We start from the raw sequence: 15,938 nt of genomic DNA, 5'->3' as shown, positions 1-15,938 counted from the left end.
TGCTTTTCGGTTTAGTTGTTGGTGATCGTTGATCTGTAACTTGGTTGCTCGTCTGCTTCATTTTAATGAAATGTGGCATGGGGGTAACCCCTTTCTTTCAAAAAAAAGTGACGGTGGTAGAGAGTGGGCAGGCCCGTCCTGAGATTTTAAAATAGCTTTTATATCATAGAAGAAGTGCTAAGAAAATAATAATAATAAATAAATGTATATGTACAATATTACTTTTGGTCCGTCCTGACCAGTGGGCTAGGTCCGCCACTGTTCACAAGTATATATTTTTTACTTACAAACATTTATTAAGAGAGAAACCAGCGAAGACGGGTAAATACAAGGGAATATAATGAAGAGATGATTGCATGTCACCCTGAGAACAAAACAAGAGCTGGACGGATAGAATGAGCATAGCTTGCTATCACTAATCTCTCCCGCCCAACCAACATGACACAGAACATCGACTTTCATCTTCGTCTGACCAAGCAAGGCAAGAGGCTTCGAGCTTGGGCTTCTAACTGCCATCAAACGACACCCTCGAGAGGGGAGGGGTGTTGAAGGGCAGGTGGGCGCTTAACATATTGAATGAACCACGCATCACATGGTTTTATGTTTTTATCAAGCTTCCAAGAGACATTTGAAACTCTTCCTTGTGATACTTTGGGCTACTTATGAGCTTCAAAAAATTAAAAGAGGTTTAGTTCATGCCAAAGATCGTCAGCAAAATTAAGTTGTGGAAGGAAAAGCTTATGAACAAAATTGGAAGAGTAGTGCTCGTCGATATGGTGCTAACCTTATCGTCAACTTACTTTCAAATTAGTCCGGTCCTCAACGCATGGGCGGGCAAAAAGGTTGATAAATTCATGAGAGGATTCCATGGGTTTGAAGGTGAAGAAGTTCACGGTGGCAAATGTGTGGTCAACTAGAGGCTTATGTATTCACCGAAAACTATGGGAGGACTTGGAATAAAAAGGCCTATCGTGCTTTTGGAATAGCCTTGAGGCTAAGGTGGCTCTAGTTTGAATGGGACGACTCAACCATACCTTGAAAGGGTTCCCCGGTTCCTTGTGATCACATAGACACAGCCTTGTTTGCTGCCTACATAAGTATCACGATCGATGGTGGTAATTAACAATGTTAGGTTATCGCAAGTTAATTGGGTGGATGGTTGATGACGAGTTGGTGGACATACTTCTCGCCCCTCGTTAGTTACCCCAAGTGGAAGGTGGAGATGTAGTCAGCAGTGGATTTCCCTTACAGGGGGATTGTAAGGTTTATCGTGTTGGAAATGTGCCCTAGAGGCAATAATAAATTAGTTATTATTATATTTCTTAGTTCATTATAATCGTTTATTATCCATGATATAATTGTATTGATTGGAAACACAATACGTGTGTGGATACATAGACAAAACACTGTCCCTAGTAAGCCTCTAGTTGACTAGCTCGTTGATCAAAGATGGCCAAGGTTTCCTGGCCATAGGCAAGTGTTGTTACTTGATAATGGGATCACATCATTAGGAGAATCATGTGATGGACTAGACCCAAACTAATAGACGTAGCATGTTGATCGTGTCATTTTGTTGCTACTGTTTTCTGCGTGTCAAGTATTTGTTCCTATGACCATGAGATCATATAACTCACTGACACCGGAGGAATGCTTTGTGTGTATCAAACGTCGCAACGTAATTGGGTGACTATAAAGATGCTCTACAGGTATCTCCGAAGGTGTTAGTTGAGTTAGTATGGATCGAGACTGGGATTTGTCACTTCGTGTGACGGAGAGGTATCTCGGGGCCCACTCGGTAATACAACATCACACACAAGCCTTGCAAGCAATGTGACTTAGTGTAAGTTGCGGGATCTTGTATTACGGAACGAGTAAAGAGACTTGCCGGTAAACGAGATTGAAATAGGTATGCGGATACTAACGATCGAATCTCGGGCAAGTAACATACCGAAGGACAAAGGGAATGACATACGAGATTATATGAATCCTTGGCACTGAGGTTCAAACGATAAGATCTTCGTAGAATATGTAGGATCCAATATGGGCATCTAGGTCCCGCTATTGGATATTGACCGAGGAGTCTCTCGGGTCATGTCTACATAGTTCTCGAACCCGCAGGGTCTGCACACTTAAGGCTCGACGTTGTTTTATGCGTATTTGAGTTATATGGTTGGTTACCGAATGTTGTTCGGAGTCCCGTATGGGATCACGGACGTCACGAGGGTTTCCGGAATGGTCCGGAAACGAAGATTGACATATAGGATGACCTCATTTGGTTACCGGAAGGTTTTCGTGCATTACCGGAAAAGTTTCGGGCTCATCGGTAGTGTACCGGGAGTGCCGGGAGGGGTGCCGGGGACCATCGGGAGGGGTGTCACGCCCCAAGGGGTCTCATGGGCTATGGGAAGAGATAAACCAGCCCCTAGTGGGCTGGAATAAGTTCCCACTAAGGCCCATAAGGTTTGAGAAGGAAAAAACACAAGGTGGAAAGAGTTTCCAAGTGGGAAGGTGGAATCCTACTCCAAGTAGGATTGGAGTAGGACTCCTCCACCTCCAATTTCGGCCAAACCTTTAGGTTTTGAGGCTGCCTCCTCCCCTCCCTCCCACCTATATATACGGAGGTTTTAGGGCTGATTTGAGACGACTTTTCCACGGCAGCCCGACCACATACCTCCACGGTTTTTCCTCTAGATCGCGTTTCTGTGGAGCTCGGGCGGAGCCCTGCTGAGACAAGGTCATCACCAACCTCCGGAGCGCCGTCACGCTGCCGGAGAACTCTTCTACCTCTCCGTCTCTCTTGCTGGATCAAGAAGGCCGAGATCATCGTCGAGCTGTACGTGTGCTGAACGCGGAGGTGCCGTCCGTTCGGTACTAGATCGTGGGACTGATCGCGGGATTGTTCGCGGGGCGGATCGAGGGACGTGAGGACGTTCCACTACATCAACCGCGTTCACTAACGCTTCTGCTGTACGATCTACAAGGGTACGTAGATCACTCATCCCCTCTCGTAGATGGACATCACCATGATAGGTCTTCGTGCGCGTAGGAAATTTTTTGTTTCCCATGCGACGTTCCCCAACAGTGGTATCAGAGCTAGGTTCATGCGTAGATGTCTTCTCGAGTAGAACACAAAAGTTTTTGTGGGCGGTGATGTGCGTTTTGCTGCCCTCCTTAGTCTTTTCTTGATTTCGCGGTATTGTTGGATTGAAGCGGCTTGGACCGACATTACTCGTACGCTTACGAGAGACTGGTTTCATCGTTACGAGTAACCCCCTTTGCTCAAAGATGACTGGCAAGTGACGGTTTCTCCAACTTTAGTTAAATCGGATTTGACCGAGGAGGTCCTTGGATGAGGTTAAATAGCAACTCATATATCTCCGTTGTGGTGTTTGCGTAAGTAAGATGCGATCCTACTAGATACCCATGGTCACCACGTAAAACATGCAACAACAAAATTAGAGGACGTCTAACTTGTTTTTGCAGGGTATGCTTGTGATGTGATATGGCCAACGATGTGATGTGATATATTGGATGTATGAGATGATCATGTTGTAATAGATAATATCGACTTGCACGTCGATGGTACGGCAACCGGCAGGAGCCATAGGGTTGTCTTTATAACTAACGTTTGTGCTTGCAGATGCGTTTACTATTTTGCTAGGACGTAGATTTAGTAGTAATAGCATGAGTAGCACGACAACCCCGATGGCGACACGTTGATGGAGATCATGATGATGGAGATCATGGTGTGACGCCGGTGACAAGAAGATCGTGCCGGTGCTTTTGTGATGGAGATCAAGAAGCACGTGATGATGGCCATATCATGTCACTTATAACTTGCATGTGATGTTAATCCTTTTATGCACCTTATTTTGCTTAGAACGAGGGTAGCATTATGAGGTGATCTCTCACTAAAATTTCAAGACGAAATTGTGTTCTCCCCGACTGTGCACCGTTGCTACAGTTCGTCGTTTCGAGACACCACGTGATGATCGGGTGTGATAGACTCAACGTTCACATACAACGGGTGCAAAACAGTTGCGCACGCGGAACACTCGGGTTAAGCTTGACGAGCCTAGCATGTGCAGACATGGCATCGGATCACATGAGACCAAAAGGTCGAGCATGAATCGTATAGTTGATATGATTAGCATAGAGATGCTTACCACTGAAACTATTCTCGACTCACGTGATGATCGGACTTGAGATAGTGGATTTGGATCATGTACCACTCAAATGACTAGAGAGATGTACTTTTTGAGTGGGAGTTCTTAAGTAATATGATTAATTGAACTAATTGTCATGAACATAGTCTAATGGTCTTTGCGAATTACGATGTAGCTTGCGCTATAGCTCTACTGTTTTATATGTTCCTAGAGAAAATTTAGTTGAAAGTTGATAGTAGCAAACTTTGCAGACTGAGTCTGTAAAACCGAGGATTGTCCTCGTTGCTGCACAGAAGGCTTATGTCCTTAATGCACCACTCGTTGTGCTGCACCTCGAGCGTCGTCTGTGGATGTTGTGAACATCCGACATACACGTTTTTGATGACTACACGATAGTTCAGTACAAAAATACTTAATGGCTTAGAAGCAAGGCGCCGAAAACGTTGTAAAACGTCACGGAACATAAGTGATGTTCTAAAGAGATGAAATTGTTATTTCATGCTTGTGCCCTTGTTAAGAGGTACGAGACCTCCGACAAGATTCTTTGTCCACAAAGCACAGGAGAAAAGGCTCAATCGTTGAGCATGTGCTCAGATTGTCTGACTACGACAATTGCTTGAATCAAGTGGGAGTTAATCTTCCAGATGAGATAGTGATAGTTCTCCAAAGTCACTGCCACCAAGCTGTGAGAGCTTCGTGATGAACTATAACATATCAAGGATACATACAATGATCCTTGAGCGATTCGCGATGTTTGACATTGCGAAAGTAGAAATCAAGAAGGAGCATCAATAGTTGATGGTTTGTAAAACCACTAAGTTTCAAGAAAGGCAAGGGCTAGAAGGGATACTTCGTGAAACGACAAAACAATTGCTGCACTAATGAAGAGACCCAAGATTAAACCCAAACCCGAGACTAAGTGCTTCTGTAATGAGGGGAACAATCACTGAGGCGGAGCAACTCAAGATACTTGGTAGATAAGAAGGCTGGCAAAAGTCGAAAGAAGTGTATTTGATATACATGATGTTGATGTGTACTTTACTAGTACTCCTAGTAGCACGAGGGTATTGGATACCGGTTCGGTTGCTAAGTGATTAGTGACGCGAAATGAAAGCTACGGCATAAACGAAGACTAGCTAAAGGCGAGGTGACGATACGTGTTGGAAGTGTTTCCAAGATTGATATGATCAAACGTCGCACGCTCCCTCTACCATCGGGATTGGTGTTAAACCTAAATAATTGTTATTTGGTGCTTGCGTTAAGCATGAACATGATTGGATCGTGTTTATTGCAATACGATTATTCATTTAAAGAGAATAATGGTTACTCTATTTTCTTGAATAATCACCTTCAATGGTTTATTGAATCTCGATCATAGTGTTACACATGTTCATGATATTGGTGCCAAAAGATACGAGTTGATGATGATAGTACCACTTACTTGTGGCACTGCCGCTTGAGTCATGTTAGTATAAATTGCATGAAGAGGCTCCATGCTGATGGATCTTTGTACTCACCTGATTTCGAATCACTAGTGACATGCGAATCATACCACATGAGCAAGGCCTTGTTTTCATTGAGATGAAATAAGATAGTAACTTGTTGGAAGTGATACATTTTGATGTATGCAGTCCAATGGGTGCTGAGGCACGCAGTGGATATCATTATGTTCTTACTTCACTGACGATTTGAGTAGATACAGGAGTATTTACTTAATGAATCACAAGTCTAAAATGTTGAAAAGTTCAATTCTGTTTCAGAGTGAAGTTCGTCGTAACAAGAGGATAAACTGTCTACGATATGATCATGGAAATGAATATCTGAGTTACGAGTTTTGGTACACAGTTAAGACAATGTGGAAATTGTTTTGCAGTTCATGCCACCTGGAACATCATAGTGTGATGATGTGTCTGAACGTCATAGCCACGCACTATTTGGTATGGTGCATACTATGATGTCTCTTATCGAATTACCACTATCGTTTATGGGTTATGCATTAGAGACAATCGCACTCACTTTAAATAGGGCACCGCGTATTTCTGTTGAGATGACACAGTATAGACTGAGGTTTAGAGAAATCTAAACTGTCGTTTCTTGAAAGTTTGGGGTTTCGACACTTATGTGAAAAAGTTTCAGTCTGATAAGCTCGAACCCAAAGCGGATAAATGCATCTTCATAGGATATCCAAAACAGTTGGGTACATCTCCTATCTCAGATCCGAAAGCAAAGTGTTTGTTTCTAGAAACGGATCCTTTCTCGAGGAAAGGTTTCTCTCGAAAGAATTGAGTGGGAGGGTAGTAGAACTTGATGAGGTTATTGAACCATCACTTCAACCAGTGTGTAGCAGGGCGCAGGAAGTTGTTCATGTGGCGCCTACACCAATTGAAGTGGAAGCTGATGATGATGATCATTGAGCTTCGAATCAAGTTACTACAAACCTCATAGGTCGACAAGGTCGCGTACTGCTGTAGAGTAGTACAGTAACCCTGTCTTGGAGGTCATGTTGTTGAGCAACAGTGAACCTACGAGTTATGGAGAAAGCGATGGTGGGCCCAGATTCTGACAAATGGCTGGAAGCCATGAAATCCGAGAGAGGATCCATGTGTGAAAACAAAGTGTAGACTTTGGTAGAACTACTTGATGGTCATAGGACTATTGAGTAAAAATGGATCTTTAAAAGAAGACAGACGATGATGGTGATAAGTCACTATTAAGAAAAGCTCGACTTGTCGCAAAGATGTTTTCTATAAGATCAAACAGTTGACTATGATGAGACTTTCTCACTTGTAGCGATGCTAAAAGTCTGTTAGAATTATGTTAGTTGTTGATGCATTATTTATGAAATATTGCACGTAGGATGTCAAACATTGTTTTCTCGACGGTTTCCTTGAGCAAACATTGTATGTGATACAACCAGAAGGTTTTGTCGATCCTAAAGATACTAGCAAGTATGCAAGCTCCAGTGATCCTTCAATGGACTGGTGCAAGCATCTCGGAGTTGGAATATACACTTTGATGAGATGATCAAAGATTTTGGGTTTGTACAAGGTTTATGAGAAACTTGTATTTCCAAAGAAGTGAGTGGGAGCACTATAGAATTTCTGATAGGTATATGTGGTTGACATATTGTGGATCAGAAGTAATGTAGAATTTCTGTAAAGCATACAAGGTTGTTTGAAAGAAGTTTTCAAAGGAGTACCTGGATTACTCTACTTGAACGTTGAGCATCAAAGATCTATGGAGATAGATCGAAAGCGCTTAATAGAAGTTTCAACAAGATGCATGCCTTGACAAGTTTTTGAAAGAGTTCAAAATAGACCAGCAAAGAAGGAGTTCTTGGTTGCGTTGTGAGGTGTGAATTTGAGTAAGACTCAAAACCCGACCACGGCAGAATAAAGAGAATAGACGAAGGTCGTCTTCTATGCCTTAGCCGTAGAATCTAAAGTATGCCATGTTGTGTACCGCACCTGAAGTGTGCCTTGACTCAAAGTATGTTGAGAGGTACAGAGAGTGATCCATGATTGAATCACTAGCAGCGGTCGAAATTTATCCTTAGTAACTAATGGACTAAGGAATTTTTCTCGATTATGGAGGTGGTTAAAGAGTTTGTCGTAAAGGGTTACGTCAATGCAAGCTTTGACACTAATCCGGATAACTATGAGTAGTGAAACGGATTCGTATAGTAGAGTAGATATTTGGAGCATTTCCGAATAGCACGTAGTAGCAGCATCTATAAGATGACATAAAGATTTGTAAAGAACGCACGAATCTGAAAGTTTCAGAACCGTTGACTAAAACCTCTCTCACGAGCAAGACGTGATCAGACCCCATAACTATATGGGTGTTGGATTCGTTGGAATCACATGGTGATGTGAACTAGATTATTGACTCTAGTGCAAGTGGGAGACTGTTGGAAATATGACCTAGAGGCAATAATAAATTAGTTATTATTATATTTCTTAGTTCATGATAATCGTTTATTATCCATGCTATAATTGTATTGATTGGAAACACAATACTTGTGTGGATACATAGACAAAACACTGTCCCTAGTAAGCCTCTAGTTGACTAGCTCGTTGATCAAAGATGGCCAAGGTTTCCTGGCCATAGGCAAGTGTTGTTACTTGATAATGGGATCACATCATTAGGAGAATCATGTGATGGACTAGACCCAAACTAATAGACGTAGCATGTTGATCGTGTCATTTTGTTGCTACTGTTTTCTGCGTGTCAAGTATTTGTTCCTATGACCATGAGATCATATAACTCACTGACACCGGAGGAATGCTTTGTGTGTATCAAACGTCGCAACGTAACTGGGTGACTACAAAGATGCTCTACAGGTATCTCCGAAGGTGTTAGTTGAGTTAGTATGGATCGAGACTGGGATTTGTCACTCCGTGTGACGGAGAGGTATCTCGGGGCCCACTCGGTAATACAACATCACACACAAGCCTTGCAAGCAATGTGACTTAGTGTAAGTTGCGGGATCTTGTATTACGGAACGAGTAAAGAGACTTGCCGGCAAACGAGATTGAAATAGGTATGCGGATACTAACGATCGAATCTCGGGCAAGTAACATACCGAAGGACAAAGGGAATGACATACGAGATTATATGAATCCTTGGCACTGAGGTTCAAACGATAAGATCTTCGTAGAATATGTAGGATCCAATATGGGCATCTAGGTCCCGCTATTGGATATTGACCGAGGAGTCTCTCGGGTCATGTCTACATAGTTCTCGAACCCGCAGGGTCTGCACACTTAAGGCTCGACGTTGTTTTATGCGTATTTGAGTTATATGGTTGGTTACCGAATGTTGTTCAGAGTCCCGTATGGGATCACGGACGTCACGAGGGTTTCCGGAATGGTCCGGAAATGAAGATTGATATATAGGATGACCTCATTTGGTTACCGGAAGGTTTTCGTGCATTACCGGAAAAGTTTCGGGCTCATCGGTAGTGTACCGGGAGTGCCGGGAGGGGTGCCGGGGACCATCGGGAGGGGTGTCACGCCCCAAGGGGTCTCATGGGCTATGGGAAGAGATAAACCAGCCCCTAGTGGGCTGGAATAAGTTCCCACTAAGGCCCATAAGGTTTGAGAAGGAAAAAACACAAGGTGGAAAGAGTTTCCAAGTGGGAAGGTGGAATCCTACTCCAAGTAGGATTGGAGTAGGACTCCTCCACCTCCAATTTCGGTCAAACCTTTAGGTTTTGAGGCTGCCTCCTCCCCTCCCTCCCACCTATATATACGGAGGTTTTAGGGCTGATTTGAGACGACTTTTCCACGGCAGCCCGACCACATACCTCCACGGTTTTTCCTCTAGATCGCGTTTCTGCGGAGCTCGGGCGGAGCCCTGCTGAGACAAGGTCATCACCAACCTCCGGAGCTCCGTCACGCTGCCGGAGAACTCTTCTACCTCTCCGTCTCTCTTGCTGGATCAAGAAGGCCGAGATCATCGTCGAGCTGTACGTGTGCTGAACGCGGAGGTGCCGTCCGTTCGGTACTAGATCGTGGGACTGATCGCGGGATTGTTCGCGGGGCGGATCGAGGGACGTGAGGACGTTCCACTACATCAACCGCGTTCACTAACGCTTCTGCTGTACGATCTACAAGGGTACGTAGATCACTCATCCCCTCTCGTAGATGGACATCACCATGATAGGTCTTCGTGCGCGTAGGAAAATTTTTGTTTCCCATGCGACGTTCCCCAACATATCGAACCAGGAGGACTCCAAGGATCAACAAGTAGGTGTCTGTTTCTCTGACGCTAGCAGAAGATGTGGACCTGCACACACAACAAATAACTTTGCTCCCAACGAGTTCAAAGAGGTTGTCAATCTCTCCGGCCTTGTTGTTTGCAAAGGATCAAAACACAAGCGGGAATAGCGACAGTGATTGCAACGGAAAAGTAAATAAAAACAGTAAATGGTGGAGGTGTAAACAATGGTGGTAATATGGACGAGAGTCACATGATGCTCACTAGTGATGTCTCTCTCCCAAAAGACGATAAACAACTATGTTGGGTAAACAAATTACAGCTAGGCAATTGATAGAATTATAAACACACCGCAATGCTAATCATGCTACTAGAAAGTTAGAGGCTCAAAAGTAATGGGCAATACGCCAAGACAAGTAGACCGCCTACTCCATCAGCATCTACTATCTAATCATCGACCTTGATATATCTATCCAGAACATCTCGCTGGTATTTAGTTGCGAGCCCCACCCAAAGTGTAAACACAAAGCAACGGACAACTGCGTTAACGAACTTTGCGTAAGGTAAACAATCCTTGCAACCGTGGTCACAAGCACCATTGTTTTCTCCCTGGTGGCAACAACACATCCCCTAGTCTCATGTTTCTGTCACTCAAGCTAGACATCAGGGGGCATGAACCCATAATCATGCATAACGCTCCCTCTTGGAGTTACAATCTACTACTCGACCAAAGCAATAAAAAGCAACGGAGAACATGCATGAATTACTCAAGAACATAATATAAATGGAGAACCAAATATATAACTCATCACAATCTGAACATAATCTCATAATCCATCTTATCCCAGCAAACACAGCATAGCAACAGCAGGTAAATTTTATAGATGCCTTGATCATGTAGGGCAGCTCACAAGGGCTAAGCATTGAAGCACAAGATTGGAGAGAAGACATCACATAACTACTGGTCATGGACTCATGGTCCAAGGAGGACTACTCACGGCACGCCCGGGAAGCGTCCATGGTGGTGGAGAAGTTCTCGGAGGTCAATCCTCCCTCCGGCAAGGTGCCGGGAAGAGGTCTTCTGGCGCTCCCGATCTCGGAAGCGCTGCGACCGCGGAACGATGGAGAAATTCACGATTCTGGATCTGTCCCAAGGGTTTTCCGTCCGAGGGGTCAATATAGGCCAAAGGAGGGCGCCAGGGGGTGGACCCTCCACCCAGGCGGCCTGGTGACGCGGCCAGGAGGGGGCCGCGCAGGGTGGCCGCCTGTGCAGGGCCTCGCTCCCCTCTGGCCCATCTTTGTGCTTCGTGAAGCTTCCGTCACGCTGATTTTTATATATTTTCTCGTGATTTTTGGGGCTCTGAAAATTGGTGTTAAGTCCCTGCAATTAAAAGACATGAGTAGACAGAAACTGGCACTGGGTGCACTGAGTTAGTAGGTTAGTCCAAATATGTGTAAAAAGGTATGAAGTGTAACAAAACATATAACAGTGTCACCCAAAAGAGCATAGAACAAACAGAAATTATAGATACGTTTGGGACGTATCAATGGCCTCCCTCTGACGAAGATAGCACCCTTGCTTTTCATGCTACCAAGGAAGAAATCCATTTTTGTGTCAAGGCTGATATGGACAATGGCTTGTGGATAGGGGGGCCTCCATCGCTCGCTTTAGAGGACGAGTTGCATCTAATTTATGATTCTTTGGGAGCATCTCATGTAGGCGAACCTTCCCAATGATCTTGATAGTATTTCTTGGAAGCTTTTGTTGAAGGGATGCTACTCTACCAATTCTACATACCAAGCACAATTTAGTGGTCGTATCAAGCAGCCAGAGCTTGCAAAAATGTGGAAACGGGTGTGGAAGATGGAGTCCACTTCTGTTTGTGTATACTCCTTAAGAATCAGAATTGGATGACGCATAACCTGCTTGCGAAGGGATGGCCTACTATACCCATAGGCAAATTCTGCGTTCAAAATCCCAAGTTAATAGTCCATCTGTTGCTCCTTTGCTTGTTAGCCCGACATGTTTGGATTTCATTCCAAAGGTCTTACCCTAAGATGGCAACAATTGGAGCCTCGACCATGACCATCGAGGAGTGGTGGAGAAAAATGTGGTGGTTGATACCCAAAGCCAAGAGAAAATACTATCGGTAGAGTGATATGCTGCCTGGCCACCCTCGAAAGAGCGAACCCTAAGAACCTTCAGTAGAAAAGCATCCTTGGTGATTACAATGGTAAAGCTAATTATAGATGACTTATGCCTCCCTAAGGATGATGACCCACAAGTATAGGGGATCAATCGTAGTCCTTTCAATAAGTAAGAGTTTCAAACCCAATGAGGAGCAGAAGGAAATGACAAGCATCTTCGAGCAAGGTATTCTCCGCAAGTGTTGTAAGTAACAGTGATAGATAGTTTTGTGGCAAGATAATTCGTAACAAGTGACAAGTAACAAAAGTAGCAAGTATGCAGCAGGTAGCCCCCAATCCTTTTTATAACAAAGGACAGGCTGAAAAGTACTCTTATATGAGGCAAGCGCTCCCGATGACACATGCGAATTACTGACTAGTCATGTTCATCATGTTAAGTTGATTCACGTTCATTACTTTGATAATTTGATATGTGGGTGGACCAATGCTAACATGTTGTTCTTACTTAAACAAGGAACCCACTTATGATTACCCCCTCTCGCAAGCATCCATAAGTACGAAAGAAGAATTAAGATAAACCTAACCATAGTGAAAGGACGTGGACGTCGCCTAGAGGGGGTGAATGGGCGCTTTAAAATAATTATGGTTTAGGCTTGAACAAACGTGAAATAAAACTAACGTTTAATTTGTCAAGCACAAAACCTAAAACAACTAGGCTCACCTATGTGCACCAACAACTTATGCTAAGCAAGATAAACAACTAAGTGACAGCAAGATATATAACAAGAAACAATATGGCTATCACAAAGTAAAGTGCATAAGTAAAGGGCTTGGGTAAGAGATAACCGAGGCATGCGGAGATGATGATGTATCGCGAAGTTCACACCCTTGCGGATGTTAATCTTCATTTGGAGCTGTGTGGAGGCACAATGCACCCCAAGATGCCACTAAGGCCACCGTAATCTCCTCACGCCCTCGCACAATGCAAGATGTCGTGACTCCACGACCCTTGAGGGTGGTCACCGAACCCGTACAAACAAGGTTGGTGCAATCTCCACAACTTAGTTGGAGGCTCCCAACAACACCACGAAGCTTCACCACAATTGAAATATGGCTTCGAGGTGACCTAAAATGCTCGGGGGTGTTGGAAATATGCCCTAGAGGCAATAATAAAATGGTTATTATTATATTCCCTTATTCATGATAATTGACTATTGTTCATCCTATAATTGTATTAATCGGAAACCGTAATACATGTGTGAATACATAGACCACAACATGTCCCTATGAGCCTCTAGTTGACTAGCTCGTTGATCTATAGATGGTCATGGTTTCCTAACCATGGACATTGGATGTCATTGATAACGAGATCACATCATTAGGAGAATGATGTGATGGACAAGACCCAATCCTAAGCATAGCACAAGATCGTGTAGTTCGTCTGCTAGAGCTTTTATAATGTCAAGTATCATTTCCTTAGACCATGATATTGTGCAACTCCCGGATACCATAGGAATGCTTTGGGTGTATCAAATGTCACAACGCAACTGGGTGATTATAAAGGTGCACTACAGGTATCTCCGAAAGTGTATGTTGGGTTGGTACGAATCGATACTAGGATTTGTCACTCCGTGTGACGGAGAGGTATCTCTGGGCCCACTCGATAATACATCATCATAATGAGCTCAATGTGACTAAGGAGTTAGCCACGGGATCATGTGTTACGGAATGAGTAAAGAGACTTGCCAGTAACGAGATTGAACAAGGTATAGGGATACCGACGATCGAATGTCGGGCAAGTATTGTACCGGTAGACAAAGGGAATTGTATACGGGATTAAGAGAACCTTGACATCGTGGTTCATCCGATGAGATCATCATGGAATGTATGGGAGCCAACATGGGTATCCAGATTCCGTTGTTGGTTATTCGTCGGAGAGGTGTCTCGGTCATGTCTGCATGATTCCCGAACCCGAAGGGTCTACACACTTAAGGTTCGGTGATGCTAGAGTTGTAATGGGAATTGTATATGTGGTTGCCGAAGGTCATTTGGAGTCCCGGATGACATCTCGGACATCACAAGGAGTTCCAGAATAGTTCGGAGGTAGAGATTTATATATGGGAAGTCCAGTTTCGGTCACGGAAAGGTTTCGGGGTTTATCGATATTGTACCGGGACCACCGAAAGGGTACCGGGAGGGCCCACCTGTCCCGGAGGGACACATGGGCTGAAAGTGGAAGGGAACGAGCCCCTGGTGGGATGGTGCGAGCCAACAGAGGAGGCCCAAGGCGTCTAGGGCAAAACCCTAGCGCGTGGGGCTGCCTCCCTCAGACTTGGGAGGCAAGCCACCCCTAGGGCGCCACTGCCCCCTCCTCCTAGGGTTGCCGCCGCCCCTCCTAGGGTTTCCCTAGGGTGGCCGGCTCCTCTCCCCCTCCCTCCTATAAATAGTGGGGGTTTGGGAGGGCTGCGTACACACCCTGAACCTCTCCTTGGCGCAACTCTACGTCTCCTCCTCCGCGGTGCTTGGCGAAGCCCTGCCGAGAACCACAAGCTCCATCGCCACCATGCCGTCGTGCTGCCGGAGCTCTCCCTCAATTTCTCCTTCACCCTTGTTGTATCAAGAAGGAGGAGACATCCCCGGGTTGTAGATGTGTTGAATGCGGAGGCACCATTTGGTGCGTGCTTGGATCGGATCGCCGTGAGTACGACTCCATCGACCGCGTTCATAGTAACGCTTCCGCTTTGCGATCTTCAATGGTATGAAGGTGATCTCCCTCTCTCGTTGCTCGCATCTCCTAGATTGATCTTGGTGACACGTAGGATTTTTTTTAATTATTACTATGTCCCCCAAAAGTGGCATCATGAGCTAGGTCTATGCATAGATTCTATGCACGAGTAGAACACAAGTAGTTGTGGGCGATGATTTGGTCAATTTGCTTACTGTACTAGTCTTATCTTGATTCGGTGGCATTGTGGAATGAAGCGTCCCGGACCGACTTTACATGTACTCGTATGTGAGACTGGTTCCGTTAGCCATAGTAATAGAAGTAATAGTTGGCGAGACGACTTCATGAAGACACAATGATGGAGATCATGGTGTCATGCCGGTGACAATGGTGAGCATGCCGCGCCCCGAAGATGGAGATCAAAGGAGCAAGATGATATTGGCCATATCATGTCACTATATGATTTGCATGTGATGTTTATCATGTTTCTACATCTTATTTGCTTAGGACGACAGTAGTAAATAAGATGATCCCTCACTAAAATTTCAAGAAAAGTGTCCCCCCTAAATGTGCACCATTGCGAAGGATCATTGTTTCAAAGCACCACGTGATGATCGGGTGTGATAGATTCTAACGTTCGCATACAACGGGTGTAAGCCAGATTTACACACGCAAAACACTTAGGTTGACTTGACGAGCCTAGCATGTACATACATGACCTCAGAACACGAGAGACCGAAAGGTCGAACATGAGTCGTATGGGGGATACGATCAACATGGAGATGTTCACCATTGATGACTAGTCCGTCTCACGTGATGATCGGACACGGCCTAGTCGATATGGATCATGTATAACCTAGATGACTAGGTGGGTGCCTATCTGAGTGGAAATTCATTAATAATTTGATTAGATGAACATAATTATCATGAACTTAGTCTAAAATTGTCTTTGCAATCTATATTGTAGATCCAATGGCCCACGCAAATGTACCACTGAACTTCAACGCGTTCCTAGAGAAAACCAAGCTAAAAGACGATGGAAGCAACTATACGGACTGGGTCCGTAACTTGAGGCTCATCCTCATAGCTTCCAAGAAAATATATGTCCTTGATGCACCTCTAGGTGAAGCACCCGTTTTCCCAGCGGCTCAAGACGTTATGAACGTTTGGCAGTCGCG

The sequence above is a fragment of the Hordeum vulgare genome, chromosome 2H, assembly GCF_904849725.1.
Source record: "Hordeum vulgare subsp. vulgare chromosome 2H, MorexV3_pseudomolecules_assembly, whole genome shotgun sequence".
In the NCBI taxonomy this organism is placed as follows: Eukaryota; Viridiplantae; Streptophyta; class Magnoliopsida; order Poales; family Poaceae; genus Hordeum; species Hordeum vulgare.
This window is presented reverse-complemented; position numbering follows the sequence as displayed.